Source organism: Borostomias antarcticus (assembly GCF_949987555.1).
Source record: "Borostomias antarcticus genome assembly, chromosome: 1".
Lineage (NCBI taxonomy): Eukaryota > Metazoa > Chordata > Actinopteri > Stomiiformes > Stomiidae > Borostomias > Borostomias antarcticus.
This window is the reverse complement of record NC_140234.1, coordinates 6,395,505-6,405,820: the sequence shown is the minus strand read 5'-3', so window position 1 is coordinate 6,405,820 and position 10,316 is coordinate 6,395,505. Positions and strand designations below refer to the sequence as shown.

The following is a 10,316-nucleotide window of genomic DNA, read 5'->3' as shown; positions in this document are numbered from 1 at the left end:
TGAGATGTAATCAGACAGTGAGGATCCTGGTCTTGAAATGCTTAGTGTACAGTGAATTTGAAAACTCACATGGCTTTATTCTCTCCCAAAACGTTTTCGCCATTAACAAATGAGAACAGATAGATAGATACTTTAATAATTCCAGTGTGGGGAAATTGGGTGTTTCAGCAGCGGAAAAGTATGGGGGAAAAACGTGTCAAAATCAACTAGGCTACTGTACTTGGAGGACATCACAGTTGAATAATGCCAAAGACAACTCAAACAGAAGTCTCAATAGGTTTGTAACTTTAATGAGCACGTGCACACACACAGCCCAGAGCCGCAATCATCTCCATGGTGTAGGCCAGGCCCATGTGACTGGAGCTGACAGAGTGGCAACAGTCGATCTGCTTCCTCCTCTATGTGCAGGTCTGGTTTGACCAGGACCAGCCTCCAGCCACACACTGGGTCTATGGAGATCTCCTCATAGACTGGAGGGAGGGAGGGAGGTGAGAGACAGAGAAAAATATATTAAAAAATATTTTTTTTTAAAATACATCAAATATGAACACAAACGCACACCAACACAAAGACAATCACTTCTGGATGTAGATGAGAATGTTAGATCCACTTCCAGACACTCTAATAACGCTGTCGTTTGCCAGGCTCATACTACAGGATATTTGGGCCGATTCAACCCCTATTCATCCCTCCCGACAATCGGAGGAGAAATCTGGTCTGGAACGTTTGTTGGAACCGATGTTCGGCCCAGATGATCTTGTAATATTAAGGGTGTTACAGACCCAATCTTGAACCTCCCGATCGGCTCACAGACCCCTAAACATGTTTGATATGTAGATTATTACGTCACTACATTACAAGCAAGACGGCAGTGGTTTGTTGCTCCCTCGGGCACGATAATATCCTGTAATGTGTGATGAATATCTGTTAAGATTATCCTTATGTGTGTAATGCAACCCGATTTAGAAATCGGTGCAGACCTTTAAAATCCTGTAGTGCGAGCCTGGGATTATTGTGATGAATCGAGAGTGAGACATGCAGATCAGACCATCATGTACTGAATGTTTTAGCCATTTGCTGTCCTCGTCCACACACACACACACTCTCTCTCTCTCTCCCTCTCACTGGCACAACAGCCAGGATCCTCCCTCTTAAGCACCTACTGCATTTTTAGTTTGCTATTCTTCACTTTGCTTTCAGCACTAGATTATGCTCCAAGTCTCTTGTATTAAAAAATGAGATGCACTTGTGAGTTCTGGCAATTAGTAGTACACTGACCTTTCCTATGTTAAATGTGATTATAGTAAGTCACTTTGGATAAAAGTGTCAGCTAAATGACTGTAATGTAGTTAAGAGTGCGTGTGTGTGTGTGCGTGGCGTTACCTGCATGCGGTTCATGGACTCTGAGCTGGTCCAGCTGGTTGGCAGAGCTGAGCGCCTCAAGGCGGATGTTGTCAGCTTCATCTTCTTCTCCTGAGCTCGCTGTATCACTGTCTCCGCTTCGTCAGTCCGACAGCCTGTGCAGACAGACACGCACAGTTCCAACTCATCAGGCAGATACACTATCAAACATGAATGAACCAATACAGGTCATCAGAACTCAAAAACATCATGATGAGGGGCAGTCCATACAGTGAGTTGGAGTGTGTGCTCCTTAGCATGTGGCTGGAGGGAGTGGATCTGTTGTGGGAGAGTTTGAGGGAGGAGGGCAGGGAGGAGTCAGTATTCTCCTCAATGTTGGAGTTGGAGGAGGCAGAATTGGGATACTTATTCTTGCTGAATAAGAAGGAGCTCTGCATCTGTGGAAGACAAATACATACAGGATGTGTAAGGAGGAATACGCTCCCAAAATGAAACCGCAGAGTAAGAGGCATGGGAAGCGAGGGAGAGTGGAGGAGAAGATCTATGAAAAATTGCAAGTGAGAGCTAGTCAGTCACTAAGAGAGAAGAGAGCGAGGTGAAGAGAGAACACTAGGGAGACGGTGACTTGAGCATGTGCTCTAAACGCAAACGCTTAAGGATGTAGTGCGAGTATATACAATTATTACTACTAAGTGATATAGAGGGTGTCAGTATGCATTCTTTCAGAGCGTTCTGGAGACTGCTATACATGCAGATGAGATGCTCATGACTTACTCGGACGGTTTGGCTCCACTGGGTCCTTTAGCATCAACTATCAGACGCTAAGGAAAATAATCTATTGTAATTAATAACAGTGGCTCCACTGCAGCCGTTGCGTTTGATGCCTGCGTCCGACATTAAGAGAATCTACTAGGTTCATTTCTTGATTTTTGATGGACGCTGACTGTTGACGCTGACGGACGCAGTGGAGCCAAGGGGTTAGAAGGCGTGTCTGGTGAAGCACAGCTGGCAAGGTCTGAACTCCTGTGTGAAGGAACAGACAAGGTCAGGCAGAGTCATGCAGGGTGTCGAGGGAAGACAGGTTGCAGCCAATCACCTTCTCAGACACAAAAACACATTATCTTGTCTTAGTGGAGCTGCTGTCATTAATTACAATGGATTCATTTCCTTAGCATCTGATGGTTGACACTGACGGATGCAGTGGAGCCAAGGGATTAGATTGCCTACCTGTTATTTTAAGAGTTGTTCACAGGCCTTTTTGGTCGATACAATATCGTACACAGACAGGTGCTGCTTCTGAAGAGTCCAGCTGCTCAAGGGCTGCACTGACTTCAAAATGGCATCACATTGTTCCTAATTACAATTCAGATGGTCTCTGGTTCTGCTGTAGGAGAAACAGATATGGGAAGAATATGCACACTGTATGTTATAACTGAGCCGACTCAGGTGTAGAGGAAAGGGTAAGCACCTGAGCAAGTAATCACACCAGTATTATTGATCTGATATAACATGTTGTTCAGCTAAAAGCAGTCGGAGGCATTATCATCACATAGGTATTTGCTACGCTCTGAATCAACAAATGGCATGGCACAGCCCAACTAGCACTCTCAGACACTCGTAACCAAATCATTGATTCTAATTTGGTTTTGTCACATAGCTCATAACGCACGTGTCAGCGCTGTTGCTTGATGGGTGAGTTGTGTACATGCTATTGCTATAATAAATAATCCTGGGGGGGGGGGCATGTGGTTATGTTACATACCTACTAGATATTCTATATACACTAGATGTTCTAGATAGTCCATTGCCTGGGTGGCTGGGGTCTTTCAAGATCCTGTTGGCCTTGGTCTTGTATCTTAAATGGTTGATGTAGATGTCCTCAAGGTATGTTCCCCCCAAAGGTACGTTCAGCTGATCTCTGTAGATAGATAGATAGATAGATAGATATAGGTGAGGTTAACGCTGTGCTGGGACAGTCCAGGGCTGAGTTTCCCCAGAGGCATCCAAGCGCTACGTTCATCGTAAGCTACGGCGTTCTTCTTACCGCTTAGTGCCTCTGGGAAACTCAGCCCAGGGCCAGAGGTGTGTGTGGTGCAGAGGTGAGGAAGAGATAGCGGCCCGGGACTGGGACTGGCTGCAGCCCTGACTCTCCAGCTTCAGACGGTCGTTCTGCCTTCAGCCTCTCCATCTGTCCCAGGGGGAACACAGCTGTTAGTCAACACCATAGCTCAGAAGACGTGTGTATGTGTGCGTGTGATCGTGTTACCTGTGTGTGCCTGTGTGTGTGTGGTGTTACCTCTGTGCGGTTCATGGACTCTGAGCTGGTCCAGCTGGTGGGCAGAGCTGAGCGCCTCAAGGCGGATGTTGTCTGCTTCATCTCAGTCTCCCCAAGCTCGCTGCATCACCGTGTCTGCTTCACCCTCCAAACAGTCCGACAGCCTGTGCAGACAAGTTAGAACATACTCTGGGTGGATACACTTATCAAACATGAATACACAAAACACCAGTCTTTAGGACTCAACATCACGATGAGGGGCAGTCCGTCAAGTGAGTTGGAGTGTAAGCATGCAGAAGAGCAGAGCATCACAGCTACTAGTTAATAAACTCCAACACAGGAATCAGTGGTGCTGGGTGAGAAGCTACGGTGTGGTAAAATCACTTTACTGAGTCACATTGATTGTGATTAGGACCAGCAGACATTAACACACACTGGGTAGAGTGTGCAAAGGTGTATTAGCCGGGTATTCATCTTCATACAAGCTATTCAACTACTACTGAACTAAAAGATGCCATCAGTACCAAGAATGATATCTTGACTGCCGTTTGAGACAGCATTGTTACCGCACGTGATTTTAGCCTCATCATCTTGCCTTTGTTTTTTGTTTATTTTATATATTGTACAGCACTTTGGTGCAACTTCTGTTGATTTTAAACGTGCTTTATAAATAAAGCTGACCTTGACCATCACTCACCTCCACCTCAAACACTGGAATGAACACCAGGGTGTCTCTATCATTGACGGGCTGTTCGCCTAGCTTCACCGCGTAGTTCCGCAACAGGTATGCTTTTCCACTCTGAAAAGCAAGGAATACAAATGAAGAGGGAGTAGCGCCAACTACAATAGTTAACAAATATTAACCAGCTCTGTTAAGAGTAAAATATTGATTCCGTTTTTCTTTGAATAATATTAATCATTTGAATACGGATTCTGGTGGCCTGTCGGATGACAATAATTAGTGTGAGTACTACAAGTCAAGTATGATCACAAACACTTGTCATTTGTGAACCAGTGCCTACAAGAGTGACCTTAATGCTGAGCAAAACGATCAATACACTGTGGCTTTGAAATGGGTTAGACTATACACTATAATGCTGGTAAGATCATGTTAACTGAAGCTGAGGTGGGCGTCAGGTGGCGACATGCTGGTGTTCTTGCCTTCTGAGTCGATATTGATGGCGTCACCGTCTCTGGCCACCGAAAACACATTGTAGTCACCGCCTCTGGCCACTGAAAACACGTTGTCGTCCTGCGTAAGGATGGTTAGACTTGGCCCTTCCTCATCCATCACTAACCACATTCAGAGCCTGACCCTCTATGGCCGTGTGCTCCTACAGGAAGACAGTCAAGCGTTTGTGCATGCATGTCTGTGGATCAGCGTTAGAAGCGCCACAACTATAACTTGGGACGTGAACTAACCACCACCCGTCCGTCCAGTGAGATAGCCCAGCCTACCACTCATTTACCATAAGAATTTACCCCACGTTTGGTGAACATGGTGCTCAGCACTGCAGTGCAAGTATATGGTCCACTGCCCCCCTTAAGATACACCAAGTGAACCATGTCACCCAGGGCGATGGCGTAACTCCACAGGGAGATCACCCCTATTGGCATTCTGGAAATAAAAATAATTTGACAGTCAGACATTACACACCAATGTGACAAGTCAGAGCAACATACTGGTGAGAGAGAGTGTGTGTGTGTGTAATGTTTATGCTGTGAGAGGTTGGCGGTGTGTGAACTCACGTGAGAGCATGGGTGTAGTTGAAGCTGGGAGTGACCCCCAGGAACCCCAGAATTCCCTCCATCACCATGGCAGGGTCAGCGTGAAGCTGGGAGCCATCCACAATGTGCGATTGGACATACCACACAAATCACAACACTGGACTACTTATAATACTGAATATGATGCAAGGTACTAAAGGTGCCAGCATGGGGGTCCCAGCACAGACATGACACACGGAAACATTTAGCAATTTGTGGCAGGGCTGAGTAACTAACTGTAGTTCTAATAGAGACATGGCATACCTGGTTGGGTTGGTAGTGGCGAAGCCAGCACTCCAGGTGAATGACTGACCCAGGTCTAAGGCAGCATTTCTACAGCATGAGTAGGTCTCGTGGGGAGGTCGGCCCTGCCGCCAAAACCCGTTTAAACGTGTGGTTGATGGCCGACGACCATAGGGTCCTGGTGAGCTTGCCGGTGCTACAGTGGGCACACAAAAGGTTAAAGGTGACACTCAAGTCAAGAGTTATTACACGCTGGGTTTTGCGACTTTCCCTTAATTCAGCAAAGCATCTTCCACACCCAGTCAGCCCCCTGCTGTAGCCTGTATATCGATGACAGACTGACACAGACAGACAAGATTTCCTCTCTGGCCCTCTCCCCTCTACACACATTCCCCCTCTTCAATGTGAGCCTATATGAACCTACCAAGTGAGATGTAATGGACTTGCATTACACAAGGATTCAGAAAGAGAGTCATGAGCCAAATCCGAATCAAAAGAGTCATTTGATGAGTCATTTGATGAGCTGAGTTATTGTGTGAGCTGACTAGCAACAGACTGAATTGAATCGTCCAATCACCTACCAATGAAAATGTGAACACAGGGAAACCATCCAATCACCTTGGACAGACATTAATAAAATAATGTTTTAAGGGATTGAGTCAGTCTGAAGAACCTCCTGGAGAAAGTAAGTAACTTGGGTTATAGCAGAGAGTTACCACTCTTTGTTAGCTAGCTATAATTTATAATAATTGGAATTTGACCAACAAAACTTGAGTAAATTATAAAGTTATGTATTTCACAAGTGCCATATGAATCACTTTAACAATTAATTTTCTTAACATTGACTGACTAGCTAGCTCACAGACGCCAACATAGCTAAAGCTCGCCAACAAACTGATGTTGAGTGAGACAACGTTAGCTAGATTAGTGTTACATTATCCACATTAGAGTTACAGCATTAAGTACATGGTTAAAATCCATGTTAAGGTTATTTCTAGCAAAAAATAGTCGTATTTTTGATGAATATAGCTAACGTTTAAGGAGACATAAAAGGCTCGAGAGATTTCATATTTCCCGGGCAAAGCACATCAGTCCTATAGACATACGAATGATTGGTACAGTACTCGTCAGTACTCATCTTTGTTAGCTAGCTATAATTTATCATATTATAATTGTAATTTGATTACAAAACCTAAGTAAATTAAATGTTATGTATTTCACAAGTACCATATGATTCGCTTTAACAGCGAGTTGAGAAACATTGACTGACTAACTAGCTCAGAGCTAGAGCTCGCTCGAGACATTAAATGCTCGAGACATTTCATATTTCCCGGGCATAGCACATCAGTCCCACAGACGATACACATACGAATGGTCTCCATCTATAGCTTAGACAGGGGTTTGCTCAACTAAAGTTGAATAAATAGCAAACATGTAAGCACAGTAACACTTGTCCACTATTCTTACGGTGTCCCATCGACCGCCTCACAATCTCGGCGGCCATATAGATACGCGCGCTATTGATGATTGATAAATGGTGATTCCTCTCCCTGTCATCAGAACCCTTCAAACAAGAACCAGGAGTGTTAGGGGAGGTGTTTGACATGCTGAACCTCAAGGTAACTACTGCTGAATACCAAACTGTTCATTTTGATAGCCTATGTTTAAAAAGTGCAATGCAGTAAGGTAATTAAACAAACATCACAATTTCTCAATCATGTTACCTACAGTCGTGGATCTACTTACTGCCACTGATTGAACACATACAGTGCCTGTTATGTCTCACATCTGTCCTGTTAACTACTGCTTTATAATTACATCCTTCACTGGATCAATATTGAATATGAGTCTGAGGTTTGTTTGTCTGATTACATCAGGCCCAGTGCAGAGGACATCAACTGGGCTTTGTGTCAGACAAAAAACATTACTGCCACCAGCATTGAGGGTTAATCAAAGTCATTGACCACATTGTTTCCTCAGAAGACAGACATCTGGTGACTGATAACATACTCTTCACGAATGCACAGATGCTATACACAAGACTAGTTGGATATAATAGTATAGTATTTTGTACTATATCTTCACTCTGTTGTATAGAATTGCATGGCTATGCCCATAACTTTAAGACCTGTTTGAAAGAACAGGTGTAGGTCTTTAATTACCTCATATTGATACATGTACTTCATTCTAAAGGCCATAGATGGCAAAGTCTATTGGCTGATGGTAGGTGGTATGTTGGCACCCGGTGTTCGGGTTGAGTTTCATGATGTTTATCCTCATTATAGCAGGGCAACACAATCATCTCAGCCCTGCCCAGTGCCTTGCACAGAGATACAGTAGATTTACGCAACTACTACTACCAGAACACACACACCTTAAAGATTTGCTTTGATACACTAGTTTGAGTTAAAAGGCTTCACAAGAGCTAAATACTGTTTTTCTCTGATCTTAAAGCCATTCCCCCAACACACAGAACTGAATCAAGAAGCGATATTGTTGCAAGTGACCTCTTGTGTTCTGGTCCTAGATGAGTCCACCAACATCCCCATGACCTGGAACCTCCGGGCCTCCAGGACCAGGGGACGGCACTCCTTACAGTCCAGGACCAGCGAGCCTGAAATGGAATATATATTTTTTATAGTATAAAAGATATTAAAAATCTGAAAGAACGTGTACATGACATCCGTCACATAACATGTGTGGGCATTTGTAAAGCATAGAACATGCAATTCACTTACTGTGGCCGTGCACTACTAGTACATATATTATACAATGGGTCTGAGATGGGCTTAAAGGTGAACATGCTGATACTTAAATGGTTTTAAGTAGCTCAAAGTATGAAGGAGTTGACTGCTAAAAACGTACGGAAGATGACATCAAGGAAGACATTCAACATCAGTATACAGCCTTGTTGATACACAACAAGCAGCATTCATTTAACAATGCTATTTAATGTAAGGGAGGAGGATGGCATATCTGCACATTTATAGTCCTTACCTCTCCATGGTCAATGTCCATAGACTCCAAGTCAACGTCTATGCAACTCCGTTTCAGGTCAATCTCTGATGAGAAGGCGAGTGAGGGAGAGCAAAAGAAGTGGCATAAGAGATCTGTGTTAAAGCTAACAACTGAAAGAGGTATTGGAAGGTTGTAGAGAAGAGTGTGCGCTCTCACCTCACTCCTAAGTGTGTAAGTGATTGGAGGAGGGAACAAGACAGAAATAATAGAGCTGAAAATAGCTGTGTTGAGACAACTGAACCCTCAAGGGAGAGTGAAGCATGTGAAAAAAGAGCAAGACAAACAGTACTGACCTGCATTTTGACAGTGTTCTGATGGTTACATGCGCCAGAGTGGCATTCATGACGGTGGCGGACGCTGTCATTGTGTGATCTGTATAATCCAACAGCTTCTCCCCTAAAGCGTACTGGAAGGAGAGCCGCTACTAAACCACAAACATGGGACATGAAAGGTCATCATTATAAACGTTATCTTTATTTAATTTTACGCTGGCCTAAGACCCAGTGGGTGCTTTGACTTGTTCACTGGTAGATGCAAGCATGCCCAATATGGTGTGGTAAATACAGTCTTATTCAGTACGAGTGTGTAGTAATCCTCACTTGGTCCTTGCAAGCTACCTGGTCTCCAGTGTGTATGTGTTCATCTAAGTTCACATCGTCCACTATGCTTTATAAGCATTCTACTGTAGAATGAAGATGAGTATGTTCAGTCTGTGTAGTGACGAGGCAGTGTTTTCAAAACATCACAGCCAACACCCCTGATATTGTTGTTGTCAGTGAAAATCTTAGAGTTCATTCTGGAGGTCGGCCGTACCTTCAATTACAGCTTAAAGGAAGCTTTCTAACCAAGGTGCTAAAATACCAACATATAGACGAGAGCAGACCATATCACATCTAGGCTACATGTGTAGACTTAGACCCCGTTTACACCTTGCATTAAAATGCGTCTTGTATCGAGATTGTATCTAGATAATGATTTAGCCTGATTACATTTACACCTGGCATTAATATGCGTTTCGAGTATCTTCAACCCGATCCGTTCGAGATCCCACATGCACCCAACTGTGAAAACTGTCTTTAGACAACTCAGGGTCTGAGATGTTGGGACGGTGGCGTGGATAGTGGCGTGGTGGCGAGACTCCGCCCCCTCAGGTCAGAGGTTGTGGGGGGCAGGTCAGTGATTGCCAGGCCATCCCCATGCACCCCTCATTGGAGACCGTGTGTCTATAGCCCACCCCGGGCTGAGCAGTAGCTGTGGAGCTGTTGACCTTTACGAGAGCATGCTTGTGTCCCTAAATTCCAACTTAAGCTGCTCTAAATTCACTTCAATGTAAAGGCATGCCGGCTTGGCGAGCTGAGGAGTGGGAGATATGTGCAAGTAAACATTTCTTATTAAAGATAATGGGTCACTTTCTGAACAACTCACACTCCTCATCGTCATCATCCTCTTCCTCTCTTTCGACTCCTCCTTGGCTTTGACCGTTCCTGTCTTCTTGTAGCTGAAGTGTGTCCCTCTCTTGTTCTGCATCTGTAAAGCACAACAGTTGCAGATTAAGTCAAACACAGAGGCTCCACAGTCAGTGGGACATAGGAGTAGCTATAATGGGCCATTTATTTATCCTCCATCAGCAGGCATCTGATCAAAGTGACAC

The 10,316-nt window shown here is 44.3% G+C and overlaps 1 long non-coding RNA gene across 5 annotated transcripts; it reads right to left on the bottom strand.

The window, feature by feature from the left end:
* Positions 1 to 282: 282 nt before the first annotated feature.
* On the bottom strand, positions 283 to 10,095 carry LOC311316007. Of its 5 annotated transcripts, none has more exons than XR_014630686.1 (14): positions 8,959 to 10,095; positions 8,645 to 8,709; positions 8,155 to 8,261; positions 5,669 to 5,843; positions 4,799 to 5,472; positions 4,335 to 4,436; positions 3,659 to 3,801; positions 3,407 to 3,550; positions 3,125 to 3,280; positions 2,590 to 2,746; positions 2,137 to 2,385; positions 1,633 to 1,799; positions 1,384 to 1,517; positions 283 to 470 (listed from the first exon to the last, which is right to left on the bottom strand). It is a non-coding gene; the product is annotated as an uncharacterized lncRNA (long non-coding RNA). The 5 variants fall into 5 exon arrangements; XR_014630688.1 differs by lacking the exon at positions 2,137 to 2,385 and having other exon boundaries at positions 4,799 to 5,255; positions 5,387 to 5,522; positions 8,959 to 10,093; XR_014630690.1 differs by lacking the exon at positions 2,137 to 2,385 and having other exon boundaries at positions 4,799 to 5,255; positions 5,387 to 5,472; positions 8,959 to 10,093.
* Between the last annotated feature and the right edge of the window lie 221 nt (positions 10,096 to 10,316).